This window comes from Triturus cristatus, chromosome 5_1, assembly GCF_964204655.1.
Source record: "Triturus cristatus chromosome 5_1, aTriCri1.1, whole genome shotgun sequence".
In the NCBI taxonomy this organism is placed as follows: Eukaryota; Metazoa; Chordata; class Amphibia; order Caudata; family Salamandridae; genus Triturus; species Triturus cristatus.
In genome coordinates, this window is record NC_140587.1 from 856,828,030 (window position 1) to 856,848,009 (window position 19,980).

Genomic DNA, 19,980 nt, shown 5'->3' on the forward strand with positions numbered 1-19,980 from the left:
CAGGGTTGCTACCTTAATTAGTCTTTAAAAGGCCCCAATGAAATTGGTGAAGGGGTCAAAATGTCGACGAATTGTCCTGTTGACTGCCATTCCATGTTGAGCAAAACTTTTTACTTGCAATAAGAAAGCTTTGTTTGACTTTTGCCAAGCAGTCAATAGTCTATTATTTGCTGGTTTTATGTCACAAAGCACACCAATATTCAGCTTTAGTCACCAATTCATGTGCACTGCACAGTTTTTTAGACGACCTACCTTGTTCTAGATCTATTTATTCCTTGGTCATTATCTTATCACTGGTATGAAAACAATGAGAATACATTACATTAATATGATTAAGTGTATACTTTTTTTTGTTTCACGCATTGCCAAGAAAGCATAGGTTGATATGCTTTCTCCACATGAACCATTTTAAATTATTTGTTTAAGTTATATACCCAGGTTCCCAGGAATACAGGTTTGCCACTTAGGTGTTCAGTCTTATGCGCAGGACACAGAGGTGGACTCCACGGGTCTGTTGAATGACCTCCTGTGAGGCCATAGGAACCTAAAAATGTGTAAAAGTGATTTTTCCTGGGGGGACCAGGACTGGACAATTCTAGTGACCAGCTGCTGGAGTAAGTCCTAACTCATAAGTGTTTTTAATCATCACGGATTAAATTAGAATGCTGGGAGCCAGGGTATTTTAAAAATACGCTTGGAATGATAATAGTTAATTAGAAATATGTTGGCTAAGTGGTATTACCATCCTTTACTACATTTGTCCACTCTTGTCCATCAAGAAAGCATGTGATGACCTGCATTTCCCATTGACTCTGGAACTCACAGAAAAATGCACAGAAATTGATGGAATCAAAAAAAGATATTGGGAAATGGAAATGGAGACATTTTATAATAGTGAAGAATTTGCTTTCTGAATCTCCAATGTATTCATGGATAACATTGAATATACTTTAGCGTTTTTTAACAGAAAGTCCCTAAACATCTTATGGGATATCTGGAGTTTGGGTAAATTTGCATTCACCATAAAAAGGGTTTATGCAGTATTTTGCCAAACTTACAGTTCCCTTACACCTTTTAGAGTTGCGATCCTGAGAGTTTCCAACAATGGTGCCCCATCTGGCACCACCATCAGAAACCTTTGACTTGATGGCCCATCAGACACAGGGCAGTCAGGTCACAGTGGCGGGTACCCCACCCTATTTAGGACTGGTGACCATAAGTTGTTTTCCTTACTCTGGACTGCCATGCAAGGCATAGCAGTCCCAAGTAGTAGTATCTCACAGTAGAGGAAAATCCCTGATCACAAGGACCATTATTATTTTGTTCCGGAAGACCAAACTTCCACTATGGGAGCTTGAAAGAAAACAAAATACTTTGCTGAGAAAACATGATGCCCACTCATCAGATGATCAGTGCCTCCAATGGATACTTTGCAGCGACTGATCAACTGAAGACACAGCTATCCTCTCCAGGAAGGTGGGGATCTCTAAATCTTTTGGGCAGTCCTCCACTAAGGGAGCGTAAGCCATACTCTCCGCTGATCTAACAGGCCAGCTGGTTACTTATCCAAGTTTAAATTAAGACTTAAGGATGGTGATGTAAATCAGAATATAGTGTGAATTGGCTTTCCCATGAAAGCTGCCCCTCACTTGATGCTGTGAATTTCTATCATATGTAATGCGACATGCTCTGAAATTAGTTTAAGGGATATTGATTAAATCCATCTATTTGCATTTATTTGAAAAATGTAAGTGCTAAGTTCTAGCCATAAATACGCATATGCGTTTCTAGCTCTTTTTAGCTATTCAAAAAAAGTTGAACCCTACTTTATCAAACACCTTCATTATATCTTGTACCACTCCTAACGTAGGCTCAGCCTACTCCCACTTCCATATAGAAGATACTCATTGGAGCTCGGATTACAACAGGACTGTTCAGGCAAATGTTTAACAGTGTTGGCAAAATGGGTTCTAACCTGGTAGTGAATACTTGGCGGAAGCCATTGCAGTTGCTATATAGGAAGGATTGTGTGATGCTTTGTGGCCAGAAGGATTCCTACAACCATTTTGGTAACCTATGTGAGCGCTGCACTAAGAAATGTAATTCTGGCTTGTCGACATTATTAAAGAAAAATCATACCCAGACAGCTCCTTGGGGTCTGAAAAGGGTGCCATAGAGAATAAAATGTGGGCATCTGGATTTGACTACTCATAACGATCAAGCAAATAGTTAACAGTAAATTCATAAGAGATTGAAATCCTATACATCAATTTATGATGGGAAATGTTGTTCGAGGTGCCATCCATGGTTTATGTGTGGCCATGTGACTCAGGGGTCTAATACGTCTCAAAATGTTGGGGAAATGGCAGCACAATATTAGACACCTTAACCTGACGTGATCTGCTGATGGTTTCTTTGCATGTGTTCATAAAAGAGGCTATTAACTTCCTAGATATATTACCTAATCTTTAAACTCAGGGGCATATGTACAAGCCCTTAGCGCCACCACAAAGTCACTTTTACTGGCTTTGTGGTGGCGATAGGGGCTGCGCCTTATGTACAAGGCAGTGTTAAGCCACTTAACGGGGCTTAACACTGCCTTGTACATAAGGCACCCTTTCACGCTATGTGTTAGCGTGAAAGTGGCATTCAGTGGGTGTTGTGGTGGGCGTTTCACCGCAACACCCATTGTATTTGATGCGGCCCCCTATGTACAAGGGTGCCAAAATTAAGACCAGGAAAACCCTGGTCTTAAGTTGGTGTATCGAGGAGAAATGCATTATTTTGCTGCATTTTTGCAATTTCCATGTGTGCTCTCTTGTGCAGCACACATGGAAAAAACTAAATGTCATGCTTTGTTTATGTACAGGATGGTGTCCCTTGCTGTTCAAAAACAAACCTTTTAAAAAAATGCAATTTTTTCAATTTCATGTGTGCTGCATGAAGCAGCACACATGAAAGTGACAGAATTGCATTTCAGGATTGTTTATGTGCAGGAAGGGACACCTTCCTACACATAAACAATCCTCCCCTGCACGCAGACACTTTTGCAATCTGGTGCAAGGGTGCCTGTGTCGGCGCTAAGTTGTTAAACTTAGCACCATACAACTTAGCACCATCGCAGGGGGAAACGCAAGGCTGCACCACATTCTTGTAAATAATCAAGGCTGCACCACATTCTTGTAAATATGGTGCAGTCTTGCACTTCAGAAGTGGCGGAGCGTGTCTTTAAGCCAAGGAGGCTAACGATAGGCTCCGCCACTTCCTAGTACATATCCCCCTCAATTTCTTTCTTTGATGGCTCAACTATACACTGGAATTCCTTTGAGTACTGTATTTCTTCTTTGACTTGGAGTAAGTCATATATTTCATAAATGCACTGCACATCTTACACTAATGCTTTACATAATTGAAATAGTTCATCGGAGAACAGAGACCTATAATCAAACAGACATTTTGGAATAAAACCATTTCTTTCCCCATCTTATTCTTTAATGACTCAAATCAACAAATACAATAACGCAATTTTCTTAAGATATTGTACCATGAAAGTGAAACCTATGATGATCTCTGCAAATTATGCCAGGCTTCAACATCTATTGCATGTCAGGATTCAGATCTAAGGCCGTTTTCCTGTGTCAATTAACTTTGCAGATACAATCAGTCTTGCGTGTTACCCATAAAACTGCAAACTTGCCTCTACTGGAATTTTCAACACTCCACAAAGGGAGTCACCATCTTTGTTCTCTCTAGATTTCACCTGGAGATGTTGGGGCTGATTTATTAAGGGACTAAGTCATCGCACGGCAAGTAAGCCCTTAACTGGGATTTACTAAGCCACGTAAAGCCACTTTCCGCGACTTTGTGTGGTTTAGTAAGTACAAAGTAACACAACGCAGTGCATAGTCTTGCCTTGCTTTACTTTGTGTCGGGTGGCATTTCATGGGTTGAGCATGGGTGGTGCCATGCATCCTGCACAAAAATGGTGCGCCTCGCAGGCATACCAAGGAGAAATATCTTTATTTCTCTTTGTTACTCTCTTTTTCTGTGTGTGATGCATTCCACATTACATATAGAAAAGTAAATGCCTTTAAGGATTTTATTTTGCGTAGGAAGGTAACCCCTCCTGCACCAAAATAATCCTGCTCATAACACAGGCGCCCTTGCAGCATGACGCGAGGGTGTCTGCATTGGTGCTAGTCAGCACGCAGTACGCCAGCGCAAGAACGGAGCAGAACTGCGCCATAGCTTGGTAGATATGGCGAATTTCTACTCTCTCTTGGGCAGATTTATGTTTCCTGGCGCATCCCTGCAAATCAGCAGGGATGCGCCAGGAAAGATGCGTCACGAAAGTTTACCCTTGCGCCACAATAGATGCGCTGCATTTACAATGCAGTGCATCGTGGTGCAAGGATAAACAGATGCGTGACGCATCTGATGGCGGAAGGTTGGCGCATTGCTGGAGTTGCGTCGCAAGCGCGACGCAGCTCCAGCAAGGCTCGGGGGTGCCCTATTGTTACAATGCTGCGTCAATCCTTACGCCTGCTTCAAGCAGGCGCAGGGTTTTGACGCGGCATGGCCGGAAAAGTGACTGAGTGAAATCTTGTAGATTTCACTCAGCCATTTTTCGGAGGCGTTCCTGCGCCGGAACGCCCCCCCCTGTGCAGGTACGCCCACATGTGGCGCAAGCTTTACAACGTGACGCATCTCCCTAGATGCGTCACGTTGTAAATGGGGCGCAACATGGCGCAGGGTTTACGCCGCCGCTGCGTCACAAAAGTGACGCAACGGCGGCGTAAAAGTGGCGCAAGTCCGTTATAAATCTGCCCCTCTGTTTCATGCAACACAGCACAGCAACTTGTCATGCTTCTCTGCGTTTCCTGAAACCTTAGTAAATCTGACCCGCTGTTTACAGTAACTGCGCGTAGGTGGCACTTCAGTAAGTGCCTGAATGCAAAAATCTGCAGCTTAGATGCGAGGGGCGGCATTGTACCTCATGTGCAAACTATGAACATAACCTGCCATTTGTTTGAGATATGAACAACATTCCCTTAGTTAAAGCCTTCAAATTAAACAGCAAATGATTGATCAGGTGAGGACTGTGATAAATTCTTATTCACATGGAATCAAATGCACACTTGCAGATTTCAGATGATCCTGTCTATAGGGTATCGTATTGCACATTAATATGAAAATGATAATGATGAAGTTAGATAATCTCACAACGGCCCTTGTGAAGAGTGGGAGATGGCCTTTGGGGGTGCCCTCTGACATTTCAGGGTTATATGGGATTCTTAAAAAGCGAAAAATACAGGAATTATAAAAAGGAGGTATCAGTATATAATGAAAACTCCGGTTTTCACAAGTGCGGTTCCGACCGCCATTATGACGCTGGTGTTGGTGGCTGTTGCGTTCTATGCTGGACTAGGAATGACAGCGGGTGAATAGGCGGGCAGCATATGCTCCGGGATCGGGGCAGAAGAAATAACACACACCTACTCTTTGATTGCACTTCGGTGCACTGACCCGGATCATCCGGTCCGGCCCCCATTTATTTGCCTAAGCCCTTCCGGGTCACAGCCTGGACCACCCTCGCGTAAGCAGGGGGGTGTTCCCTTTGAACATAACATTCCTCCTTTATCATGGCAAAACAAAACAACACAACACTGGTTGGAAGGACACTCCAGTCCGGAGCGAGAGAGAGAGAGAGAGAGAGAGAGAGAGAGAGAGAGAGAGAGAGAGAGAGAGAGAGAGAGAGAGAAACACTGCATTTCTTTTCCTTAGTCCATCACAAAACCTTTCAGTCGAGACGACACCGCTGGATTGGCTCGGAGATGATATCTGTGTCCACCTCGACCTTCGCTCCCATCTCTACGGCCTTCAGCTCCAGCCGCCCCTGGCGAATGTTCCACAGCTGCCCCGGGCATTGGGGAGGCTGGCCCAAGTGAAACACTCTCCTCGTCGAGAACGTCACCCGTCGGTTCGCCATCCTCAGACTCTGGCACCATCTCACTTGGTTGTACCGGACACTGGTACTTTTTGAACTGGGAGATGTTCCTGGTGACTGTCTCGTGGCCCCTCTGGGCAGTGACCATCGTGCCCTTGACTGTTTGGATCACCCAGGGCTCAGGTTCAAACGGAAGGGAGAACTTCCCTCGTGGATGTCGATTCTTCACCAGCACCAGGTCACCGGCCACCAACGCTCTGCTCCTGGCATGGCGCCTCTGGGACATTCGGTCATTCTTAGCCCGCCTCTGTCGGAGGCGTTCGGATACTTGACGATATGCAGGCAAGGATGGTGTCACCTGAGGAAACACATCATTCAGCACCCGTTGATTACACAAAAACCCAGGGCTGGCCATGGTGGTCGAATGAGGTGTAAGTCTGTATTCTTTCACGAAATTGTACAGGGCACACTCCATGTTCTGTTCTCGAGACATTGCTATCCGGAGCACTTTGTTTAGGGTGCGCATGAAACGCTCGGCCTCACCATTAGCCTGTGGCCACCGGGGTGTGATCTTCACATGACGGACACCTCTTGATCGGAGGTACTCAGAGAACTCATGGCTGGCGAATGGCGGACCATTGTCTGTGCGTAGCTCCTTGATTAGCCCATGGCTGGCCATAATTTTCTCGAACCGAGGTATGGTGTTGCTCGCAGTAATGGAGTCCAGTATCTCAACCTCGGGGTATTTTGAAAAGTCATCAATGACGACAAGCATGTGTCGGCCATCCGGTAGGCTCCCAAAGTCGGCACTCACCCGGTGCCACGGGTGAGGAGGTATGTCTTCCGTCAGGATTGGGGGCGGCGGATCAGCGGGGCTCACCGCTTGGCAGAGCGCACAGGACCGGACAGTCCTCTCCACCACACTGTCCAGATCAGGGAACCACACCTTGCTCCTCAGACGTGATTTTGTCTTGACCACCCCTTGGTGCGCGATGTGAGCTAAATCCACCACTCGCTGCTGTAATGACCTGGGGATAACCAGACGCGTACCTCTCATCAGACATCCCTCGGGGGACACGGCCAATTCGGACCGGACGTTGTGAAGAGCTTTTAACGCCAATTGTGCATCATCTGTGCGGTGTGCCAGGTTCTCCAACAGGGAATGCCACCTTCCTGATCCAATCGCTGATATCACCATCTCCCAGCAGTCATCCCGTTTGGTCGCCTCCAGGATGTCCTCGAGCCTGATAGGCAGAGGCCGAGAGCGTTCCACCACCAGTCTGACATACTCCTCCGTCTCCTGCGCTTCAGACTCCTCTTCTCGGGTAACTGGCCGGGCATGTCTGGATAGGAAGTCCGCCGGGTTTTGTGTCCCCGGGCGGTAGACCACTTTGAATTGATATTCCTGCAGCTGCAGGATCCACTTTTCGATTCTTGGGGGTGGTTTCGACGACACGCCCATGAAGAGAGGAATCAGCGGTTTGTGGTCAGTGTGAACCGTGAATGGCTGCCCATATAGATAGAGGTGGAAATGACGACACCCCCAATGTATTGCAATCGCCTCCTTTTCGATGTGGGAGTATCTTTGCTCAGTTTCCGTCAGAGCCCGGCTCGCGTAGGCTACCGGGGCCCATTCACCGTCCAGTTGCTTCTGGGACAATACGGCACCCAAACCAATGGGACTGGCATCCACCGACAGTTCGGACTCCCGGGTGGGGTCAAAGTACGCTAAGGTGGTTTCGGCGGACAAAGCGTGTTTAGTGTCCTGAAAAGCCTTCTCTTGAATGGGGCCCCATTCCCATGTGGCGGCGTTCTTCGTGAGGTCCCGTAGGGGCGCTGTTAGATTCGTGAGGTTCCGGATGAATCGACCACAGTAGGTGACCATGCCCAGGAAGCTTCTCACTCCGGTGACTGTGGTCGGGGCAGGTGCCGTCTGGATGTCACGAACTTTTGCGGGGTCGGGTGACACTCCTTGTTGTGAGAAGTGATATCCAAAGAACGCTATTTCCTTTTTTAGGAATTCACACTTCTCGCGATGCAACGTGAGGCCACTGTCCTGGAGCCTCCGGAACACGCATCGTAGACGGTTCATGTGTTCCTCCAGAGTCGGCGCATGTACAAGAATGTCATCACTGACATTTATGACTCCACTGAGGCCAGCCAAAACCCCTCTGATGGTATCCTGAAACACTTCCGCCGCGCTGGACACCCCAAAACTGAGGCGCTTGTAGCGGCGCAGGCCCACATGGGTGGAGAAAGTGGTTATGGCCCTTGACTCGGGATCCAGCAGGAGTTGATGGTAGCCCGCCCGAAGGTCCATCTTCGAGAACCAGTGTGATCCGCTGACCTCCGCAACAATGTCGTCGACCGTGGGTGTCAGATGGCGTTCCCGCTTGATGGCATGGTTCGGCAAACGCATGTCCACGCATATTCTGACTTCACCTGGTTGTTTTGGTTTTCGGGCTATCACAATGGGGGAGACCCATGGTGTCGGTCCTTCCACTCTCTCAATGATGTCAGCGGCCTCCAATTTTCTTAGTTCCTCCTCGACCTTCGGCCGCAGATGAAACGCTACTCTCCGATGCTTGAGAGCAACTGGTTGTACTGATTGGTCTATGTGTAGCCGTACCAGGTGGTCCTTTAAGCAGCCAATTCCGTCAAACAGGTCTCGAAATTCTTCCACCAATGACTCGACATCCTCCAGGTGCACAGCGAATGCAAACACCACCAGTTGCAGATGTTCCGCCGTACGACAGCCCAACAGCATTCCCGTACCCTCCTTGGTGACGTACACTTTGGTGCGAACGGAGTTAGCCTCGTGGGCGATGTCGGTGGTGAAGACGCCTACCACAGTGAGTGGTGTGCCGGAGCCATAAGCAAACACCTGTATGGACGTTGGCTTCAGGACGGGCTGTGTCGGGAAGGATCTCAGCATGGACTGGGCCATTATGTTTATGGACGCACCTGTGTCAATCAGCACCGGCGTCAGATGCCCTGCAATCTTGACGTTACACTTCGGTGCCCTCCGTCTCGGACATCCATCAGGCTGTAGGGCGTGAATTACATGGACCGTGCCTTCGTCCTCATCGTCATCCATATCGTCTTCCTCAGCCTCCTGTTGAGGGGCATCCACCGCATTGATCTGCCGACTTTGTTGCCGCTGACGTCCCGCCGAGCGGCACACTTTGGCTAGATGGTTCAGACGACGACATGTCGAACACCTTTTTCCTTGCGCAGGGCATGGACCTTGGTGTGGGTACGGTCCTCCACACATGTAGCAGGAACGAGACGAGGGTGGTGGTTTGCTGTGTTCCGGCTTCTTTGTCGACGCTTTCTTCGAGGTAGTCGCCACCACCGCGTTTACTGGCTCTGTTTTCACTTGACGTTGGAGGGCCGTCTCCATATGTGCGGCGCGCACTTTGGACAACTCCTTAGACCGGCCCATGGTGAGAATGTCTGCCATGGAGATTCCGGGCAATTCGAGGACCCTTTCTCTCAACTTAACGGACGAACATCCTTGGATGAACTGCGCCCGCAGCTCGTCATCTGTGTCCGGTAGGGTACAGGTGCTTGCCAGTTCTTTCAAACGAGCATAGAAGGTGTCAACTGATTCCTCCGGTTGTTGCCTAGCTTGTCGTAGGAGAAAACGTTCGTAATCTGGATTCGCTAGGGGTTCAAAATGCGCGGTCAGAGCTGCCTTGAGCGTAGCGTAGGTGTGGGGAGGGCCGGTTTCCACCACGGATTTGGCCAGTCGGTGAACTGCAGAACCACCCAGATGCAGGAGCATGGGCCGATGTCGTTCGGGCTTGAGGCCGACTGCGGCAAAATAGTTCTCCAGGCGCTCCAGCCACTCTTTCCACTTAGCCACCTGGGCGGACGGCGGGCCGTCCACTACGAACGCTTCAATCGGGGGCACCATCGTCATCTTCACGCCGACTGGGCGGGAGGTCCGATTCAGCAGGCGCAGGCAGACCTGGACGCGACAGAGGATGCGCTCTAGGGGTGGACGCAGTCAAGATCGCCAAAACCCTGCACTTCCGGCGCAGGCAGTGGCAAATTGCGGCCTACAGGCACCCAGCAGCCAGGCCTCAGGGACCGGGCGTCGAGCGTCGGAGAGCGCGCCCCACGTGGCAATAGGAGGTGGCAGGTTAGACCCTCTAGGCGAGATTCAGCAGTCATGAACACCCCGCCGTCTCCCAGCAGCCCATTCGTCACACCGATGCCTCCACCGCGGTCAGCAAGCCACTGTAGAGGGCACACACACAGGAACTAACCGGGAAGCGCAGGCTGTAGGGGCCGTCCTTCTGTGCAGCACCTCCGGGACTCAGGCACATGCGATGAGGCAGCCAGGCAGCAGGCCGGTCGACGAGAGCGCTCCCACATGCGCTTGATGCACGATGGCAGCTCCGATGTGGGCCGAGGATGAAGACAGCACAGCACCGGGAGCCGGGAGAATGTAGAGAGGCGGCAGGTGCAGGCCGCGTAGACGCACGCACGTGCGAGGAGCAGCGCTCCGTGTGGCAGCCGCCACCAGAGCGGGTCAGGCAGCGAGGATCCAGCCGTCGTGGGTCGAGAGTCCGGAAAGACCCCCTCGTCGCCAGTTGTTGCGTTCTATGCTGGACTAGGAATGACAGCGGGTGAATAGGCGGGCAGCATATGCTCCGGGATCGGGGCAGAAGAAATAACACACACCTACTCTTTGATTGCACTTCGGTGCACTGACCCGGATCATCCGGTCCGGCCCCCATTTATTTGCCTAAGCCCTTCCGGGTCACAGCCTGGACCACCCTCGCGTAAGCAGGGGGGTGTTCCCTTTGAACATAACAGTGGCTGGTGTGCAGACCGTCATGAATGTCAGTTCTAAGAAAATAATGCATACACCGGGATCTCCAGTGCTGGCACAGTTGATTTATTAGTGCACCACAAGTCGACAAGACGTTTCTGCTTTGTAAAGGAAAGTACTCCAATTCCCTAAGAAACAAATAAGCTCTGTTTCATAAACATAAAAAACATGCTGTTGACGCACTAACAAAGAGGTGAATCTAAAGTGTTAAAAATGTATACACACAAATATGCGAACATCTTGGTTATTATTGACCGATGCTAATCTCACTTGTATATTTCAATGCCACAATTCAAAGCCGATGCAAAATGCTCGTTCTCGAGTGACTCCAGTCTACATTACCCAGAAACCCCATTCGCGGTAGCCTGAGGTGTATGGTAATGCAATTTGCCACTTCGTATAAATTGTACAGCACAGAGTTTGTCAAATTACGAGCACAAATCAAACAATAGCACATAATCATATTAAATCTATAAGACTGCATCAACCAGAGAAACACACGTCTGATTTAGGGGCCGAACGAACTCCATGTCCCATTATGCATCGATGTATCAGAAGCAGGTACAGAGCAGGTATCAGTTATTCATAATCATAGAGAGTGAGTCCCTCCCACAGCATTAAAATAGAAAATATGTCAAAGAGCATCATACCCTTACCTAGGGGCAGATTCACCATCCCCTTGTGCTGCCAGTACATCACTTTTTGTGATGCACTGGCAGCGCATTCCTCTGCCCCATATTTACAAGGACAGGAAAAGCCACCCTGCGTGGCTTTTCCTGTCCTTGTAAATACGGCTCCTTGACACGCAGAACGTTACGTGAAAGGGGCGTTTCATGGGTATTTCTCTGGGTTTTCCCACACAACACCAGACACATTTCCAGATTAACTAGGAATTGTAAACCTGGAAATGCGCAGTATGCTGGTGCAACAAAGAGAAATCTTTTCATTTCTCCCTGTTTTTCTCCTCTTTCAATGTGTGCTGCATTCTACAGGACGCATTGAAAGAGGAATTGTTTTCGTGCAGGAAGATGCCCCTTCCTGCACGAAAACAATCTCCCCATGATGCAGGCATCCTGCACCAGCGCATGGCAGCTGTTCGTGCGCCAGCGCAGGGGAGAGCTGAGGAATGCGGCATATCATTGTAAATATGTTGCATTCTTGTGCTCTGAAAGTGCTGCAGCGTGGCGCAGCCAAAGGGCTTGCGGTGCCCCGCTGCGGCACTTTCTTGTAAATCTGCCCCCTAGTACTTACTGCTGTCCATGGTCACGGTCGTGATTGTCAATATATAAAAGCAGTGAAAAAAAAATCACGCCGAAGTGGGCTAATATGAATGGTACCTGATATGGGGACCAACCATGTTTACCATTATGTAAGACCTAACTATATAAAAATACCTAAACGCACATCTAAGAAACAAACATAATACCCATTTTTTCGATGCAAGGTAGTTAGAAGTATTTGTGAAGAATGTGTATTTGAACATTAGCTTTTTTTTTTCAAACGTCTGTATATGTCTGATGGAAAAGCTTTGACAGACCATATACTGGCATTCATTAATGCCTTTGTTTTCAATGTTTTGCATAATAGACATGTTTTGTTTTTGTGGGCTTCTTTCAGCCTTATGGAAAGGATCAAACATGTATTCTGAGCAGTTCATTAGAGGGAGAATGAAAGACAGGGTATTTCATTTCCCATCGCACACATACAAAATAAGACACTGAAACAGAGAAAAAGGGACTCGTGGATTAACAAACCTGGGCTTTGGACGCTCCCTCAAGAACGCTGCTTAAAAGAGAATGTTGATGTAAACAGTCTGTTTGTCAAGCTGTTCATTTTTTAAATGATACACTGGGCAATGTATGATAGCTCTGTGCTTCATTGTCGAACATTTCTCATAGAGTACTACACAACCTTATGCTTCCCATTGCATACTGATTATTTACTGCACAGTACGCTGTAACCAAATTATTGACGTTACTGAACATCATGCTCTTTCAAAAATCTGTCCATCGTTTGTGTTCGTTTGGTTGTAAATGACATGATGATTTAAGAAAGAGTGCTAATCGGAAACAAAACAAACTAAGGGGCATATTATCAAGCATGGAGTTCAAATTATCGCCGCTTTAGAATAGAAGCCCATATTTGTCACCAAAACATGGGCTTCTATTGGAATTCTCCAGGGCATATTATCAAGCCCATTATCGCCGCTTTAGCGGCAGTTTTCTGCCGCTAAAGTGGCGATAATTTTAACTCTGTTTCTTAATAATATGCCCCTAACTGAGTACGCAAAATATCCCTTTTTTTTAAAATATTAATACATTTTTAATATAAACCTTCTATCTTGAAATGATCTGTTCAATATGTCAAGTGGAATTTTTACCTTTTCAACAACTTTATTTTGTTCTGTTTTTACAATGTGTTGTTAGAAGCATTTATGTAGTTTGATTTACTATCTTCGCAGTCTGTATTTGCATGGCAGTTTGTTTACTAGCAAAATCATCTTTAGACTGCACATTACTACCATTTATCTCTAACCCTGGGCAATAAACTCCGCTCCGCTCCGCTCAAGAAGTTTGCTGAATTTTCCGCATGCCACGTTACGCGGAGATTGCAGAGTTCCCAAAAACTCTGCTGTGGGTTGCGGAGCGAAGTTTTTTTCCTTGCTCGCGTTCGTCAACGTCATGTTGGCGAGTGCGAGCGAGCAAAATTCACCTCCCGGCAAGATATTTCCTTGTTCGTGATCGTCAACATCAAGTTGGCGAGCATGGAAAATCAACCTCCAGGCGAGATTTCTCAACACGGTGAAGTCAGATTTCTCATTGTGAGTGGTTGCGAGTGCTTGTGACCACTCAAGTTGAGAAACTGTCCATTGGCATTGAGAAGGCTGCAGATCGAGTAAAAATCTACTCGAGCAGCAGAAAGCAAAGTAGCGCCTGCTTGCACTGTGCATGGTGCCGTTTGCGATGACTACACAGTGCAGACAAGCATCTGGCACATCAAAGCACCGCGAATGGCATTTTTCCTTAGCACTTCCACCGCTTGCGGAGCTCCCCCTGGCAGAGTGTTTTTTCCACTTCACGGAGTTCCGCATAGCGGTACTCCATGAACTCCGCCCAGGGTTATTTATCACAGTTACCTCTTCACTCTCAACTGTTTACATCGAAAAATCAGGTTGTGTCACCGGGGACACATTTTTCTGGCACTACGTCCTGAGGAAGTAGATAATCTGCTGAATCCCTTTAGATGACATACAAACGATTATGACATATTTGAGAGAAAAATTACAAAAGTGCACCAACTATGTTAGGGAATCATGAGAAACAAATTATGAAAAGACTTTTGGCTTGTTTACGAGTCTGGCGCTCTACCGACCACCAGACTCGCAGTGTTGCAGGAGTGGAAGTCCAACATCATGCCAATTACGACTTCCAAAATCGTAAAGAAGGTGGACCGTCGGCTGCACTAGGGAACAGTCGCTTCCTGGCAGTGGCACAGCTGTGCAATAGGATCAGCAGGGACTGACGCAGTTCCCCTCAGCATATTCCAAGTTCTTGCACCAGCAGCTTTTTCATAACTGAGCCCTGCCATGAAAAGGCTGGCAGTGCAAGAACAAAGCGGGCCCTACAGGGCCCCATGGCCCCCCGCCATGGGGATATATTTAGTATGGGGACAACATGTGCCCCCCTGTCTGTATTCCCACAATGTTCAAGCACGGCATGGATGTCACCGCCCATGCTGTGCTGGAACGTTTTTGCCATTCCCATATTTCCAAGCACTGCCATGGGAAAGGAAAAGGACCGCCGGCAGTATTAGGAGTTACACATTTTTAACTCGTAATACTGCTTGCTGTCCTTGCGGCTTTGGCGCAGAGGTGCCAGTGTTGAGCCGTTGCCGTTGCGCCAAAGTCGTAATCGGGCCCTAAGTTACTACATTGTAAAAGCATGCAGATAAATTATGGGATAGGTGGAAACCTATACATTAAGTGAAATAGGTTTAAAGTTTAACACGTTTCAATTGCTAATTCAGTGTGTCTCAATCAAAAGGTAAACGTGGCATATGATTTCTAACCATTCTAATCAAAATAATGATGTATGTAAAGAATTTAATGAACTCTAGCATGTTTTAGAGATATTAGAAATTGTGCACCAAGTGAGAAAAGAGAAAAGGGTGATGCACGCTTGTACCAAACCCATAACATTTCAGTGAATGATCTTCATACATGTACTAATATTAATTACCAGAAACAATATGAATAATTTATGTTTTTGAATAACTTTACACAATGGTACTTTGAAAATGCAGTAATATGTCATAGTTACATAAGCTATTAATAAAATAAAAATCTTAGTGAGTGCAGATAAAATGTAAGATAATATAGAAGGTCCCGAAAGATTCTAAATGCAATTAATATTTCTTTTATTTTATATTCTGTATTTTATAAACCAAATTCAGTTTAGGCCTGCATTTTCCACTTTTTCTTGATTCTGTTCTCATGAATGCTTCCTAAAATTGCTATTGTGAAGAGAAACTATGTCTCATAGAGAGAGTTAATAAACAAACAACATGGACGAACCCACTGTAAGAGGATGGCTCACTTGTATATGAATGCCAGAAAACCCTTTGGTTTGTTAAACGACCCCTCACCCACCAACTTAGTTGGTGGCATGCTTCATCATTAGTGTCCCAACCGGGTGGGCGAATGCCGCCCTGTTGTGCTGCGACGCCTGCTTACAGCGGATCTGGTGTTGTGTGATTTGTGAAGGAAGTGGTGAGAGTTAAAATTATCTCTGGGGATCCTTACTAGTTATACTTTAGTCTTAGAGGCCCAGGATGAGATTAAAATAGGATGAGCGGGCACCTGTGGAGAAAAAATGCTCCTTGTTGTCCCAAAAGTAGGTCTACATGTTTCAGTCCCGTAAAAAGTGGGGGGCTATCGTCAGGACGAAGTCTGTGAAGTGAAAATGTGGCAAAATTACGCCACGTGAATAGTGATTGACAACACATGCACTAAGGTGTGTTGTGGGGTGGGTGGTGTCTGTATACTCACGGACCCACGGGTGAAAAACCTGTTGGGAAAAGAAAGACAAACAAGACAAGACACATATAACATAAATGCAACATAAAATGTAATCTTCCTTGCAGCAATCATGTGCCACTGTGTGTCTCTCAAGTAAGTTGGCACTCTTGTGACTCGGTAAATGGAAATGACCGGGTTAACCCGGTAATGCATGTTGTTCAGGTATACTGTGCTCCCTTTTCATGCAACAATATACTGGTTGTGGCAAGTATGTTGCATGCTAGTACATGGCTAGGGCATCAAAAGTAAAGAGCTTGGAGAGCCCTGTGAGTGCCACCAGTGCTAATTAGCCTTATATTTACGAGTATATGGCATAAATGCGGATGCAGGCGCTAGTCAGACACTGCGGCAGCCTTGCGTATTCTAGTTCAGATTGATGTTTACAAATGATTGAGAGTGACACACATATGTAAAAGACAACATAATTACACTGTTGCTAGTAGCTTATAGCAGGACCCGGGAGGGGCGCCTGTCTGTAGTCACACGCTATGGGCGAGATATGAGGAGAGAATGTTAGCAAGAGCAGACTCAAAGAGTCAAAGTGAGTAAAAAAGGTCTCGGCAGTGCAGACGCTTGGTAGTGCCTACAGGGTTAATGGAAATGTCTTACTTCATCAAGACGGAGCACCCGCCGAAGGCACCTATTCCGGTATCCTTCTCCTGGATATGTCTCTGTAGGTTGGGTAGGTTTGTGTTTAGCGCTTCGATGACTACCCGTAGCATATCATTGGTGGTGTGTCCAGCCTCTAAGAAATGATTGGTCATACGTGTCGTATTTCTTTTGCATCGGATGGTTCTACGGTGTTCGCATATGCGGGTCTTAATTTTTCGGCTGGTCATGCCAATGTATGTAAGTCCGCAAGGGCAAGTGATACGATAGATGGCATTCATGATATTACATTTAGTATGAAGTCAGATTTGCCATGTATTGCCAGGTCCTAGCTGTAGGCTTTTAGTGTATTCCGCTAGGTGACAAACACTGCAGTTCCCGCAGGGAAAGTGGCCTAGGATGTTACGGAGGCCACATGCATTCATTACGGTGTTGGTAGGTTTTGAGGGTTGTGGGTGGGCGTGTAGATACAAGAGAGTGTTTTATGCTTTTCCCCCGTTTGTAGGAGAACAATGGCTTTTTCCAATTAAGTTTACCCGTGTTGAGTATTTTCCAGTTCTTGAGTATTACCCGGGTGACTTTGTTGGAGATGGAATTAAATGTGGTGACAAAAGTGGGGGGGATCGGTGTGGTAGTGCGATGAGTGACTTCCAAAAGACCTTCCCGGTTTTGGTTACGGGTGCGATTTTTGGCCTTTTGGGTAATCCTTTTCGGGTAACCGCGTTCTTGTAGTTTGGTTGTTAGAGAGTTGGCCTGATCCCTGTAATCTTGGACTTTGCTGCAATTTCTGCACAGGCGGAGATATTGTCCGTAGGGTAGATTCTCACTCAGTGTCCTCAGGTGGAAACTGGTGTAGTGTAGTAGAGAGTTGCGTGCTGTTGGCTTAAAATGTGTCTTAGTTTTAAGTTTTCCATCTATAGCTTGAATGTCCAGGTCCAGGAAGATAATGTTGGTCCTGTGGACGTAGTTTGTGAATTTAAGATTGGAGTCACAGCCATTGATCCATTGGAAAAATGTTTGTACAGACTCATTGTTGCCTTCCCAGATCAACAGGATGTCGTCTTTATAACGCTTGTAGAATTTTATCATTGGGACGTGTGACATATTGGGGTTGAAGAGGTGTGTCATCTCAAAGTTGTAGACATAGAGTCCGGCCACACTTGGGGCAAAAACACTCCCCATAGATATTCCATACTTCTGTAAGTAGATTTCCCCTTCAAACTCAAAGTAGTTCTGTTTGAGTGCCAGTGCTGCACAGTCAAGTACAAATGATTTCAGTTTGTGATGGTTCCAAGTGGTGGTTTTCAATGTCAGTTGTAGTACAGTCAGGGTGTCATCCTGTGGTAAGCTGGTGTAAAGGCTCTCGACGTCAAGACTGACTAGGAATCACGTTTCTGGGTTGTAAGAGAGAGTATTGATGTGTCCAAGTAGGTCCTTTGTGTCCTTCAAGTACGTGCTAGTCGACTGTACGATGGGTTGAAGGAAAAAATCATAGTAACGTGAGAGGGGCATTAGCAGGGAACCGATGCCCGATACTATGGGGCGTCCAGGAGGTGGTGTCTTCTTTTTGTGGATTTTTGGGACTGTGAAGAAGTATGTAATTTTGCAGTGGTGGTGAGGAACTGGGCTTCTTGTTTTGTGATATGTCCTGAGTTTTCTGCATCCTCCACTATGTTCTAGATTTTGGTTTTCAGGGTTTCGCTGGGATCTTGTGCCATACTTTGGTAGTTCTTGGTGTCACTCAGTGGGCGTTTGCATTCTGTGCAGTAGTTATCCTTGTCCTGAATGACGATACCTCTGTCTTTGTCAGCAGGTTTTATCATGATCTTGTCTTTGGACTGGAAGATTTTCAGTGCTTCACGTTCCTGGGTACTGATATTCTGGAATGTATGGTCTTCTTGTAGTGTTTCAATTTCGTTGAAGACTGCCTGTTCAAAGGCTGCAATTTCAACAGGTATAGCATTTGGAGAAGGAATGAAGTTGGATTTTATTTTGAAATTCGTGTCCCCTTGTGTTTCTGTGTTGGTCTGGTCAGGGAGATTTTGGAAAAATGCTTTCAGTTTACGGAAGAAATCCGCTAGTTCACAATGTAATTGGAACTTGTTTGGCTGATGGGGCGAAGCCTAGGCCTCTGTTGAGAATTTTCTCTTCTAGAGGCGTCAGTGTATGCGAGGAGAGGTTGGTATTCCCTAGTCTCGCTCCCTGTGTGTGCCCCCGGGTTTTGGTCTTCGGCACAATTCAAGATCCATCGGAGGACTAAGTAGAAGAATCCAAAGTGTAGTGTTTGGAGATAAAGGGATACAAAGTACATGGGCCCAGTGGTGCTACAACAGTCCCTTGTCTCTGACCCGGTCCTTACCTATGAGGCTAGTCACCCAATCCCAGGACAGGAAACAAAACAGGAATTGCTACTCAACACCACCTACCTGGAGATGGATACTACAGAGCAGTAGCATTCCCCTAGCAACTCCTGTTTTGTTTGCTGTCCTGTGGACACAAATCAGGGAATGCTGAAGTCTTTACTGGGCACTGACTTCCACCTCTGTAGGGGCAGCTTGGTTTCTCTGCTGAGCTTAGGAACTTCTCCCTTCTTAAGTGAGAGCTCTGCCTGTGGGGAGAGTTGGAATGGATCCCCAGGTATTTTCCTGGTATCAGGAAGCACGTGACTGAGTTGCATGTGTTGATGTGGGTGGTGCTGGCTGTTGGTATTTTGAATTTGTGGCTACAGTGCAGCATGGTTTAATTTTGTGGAATGAATTCTTTATGTATCAAGTCCTTATTGGCTTTTTTCTCTTTCTGCAAGTTTGTTTCTACTGGCTCCTAGTCACAGGACTCATATGTATGCAATTATGTTGTTACAGTTCATGCATGAGCATTGTATTGGGCAGATGTTTCCCTGCCAGTGGCTTAACACAGGCCCCAACAGCTCCCGCGGTGCTGGGGGTCCCAAAATCCAGATGACCGACTCAGCACAGTGCGCTGGCCAGCGAGCTCTAGTTCCGTTACGCCAGTGTCCCCCACATGCTCTGAGCATGCATGATGCAGCTCTTCAGGTGCTTCCAGGTGGCTGCTTTTGGGAATGCAGTTTTTTTTGTATACCTCCCGTGAGTTAGAGGTGAGCTGTCGTTGTTGTGAGCTTATGGTTTGGGGATTCGTTCCTGCTTGTTTTTCCTCTGCCAAAGGTAATTATGGGGAAACATTCACCTTTGAAACAGCATTTGTCACAGTGTCCTAGGTAGGTCTTCATCCAGCAGGTCGGTGCCTCCTTCTCCTCTCAGGAAGAGGAGCAGAGTCTTGACAGATGAAGAGAGAATAAGAAAACCTATGATGGAGGCATTGGTTTCTTTGAAGAAGCAGAAGAAGTTTGTTGGGGATAGTGCAGGTCATGAAATCTTTAAGTCTGACCTTTTACACTCTGACTTCTTTGGCTGTTCCTCGCCTCCTCCACCAGAGCACAATAGGAGATGTATTTCGGAAGTTATACTACTAACCCTGGGCGTAGTG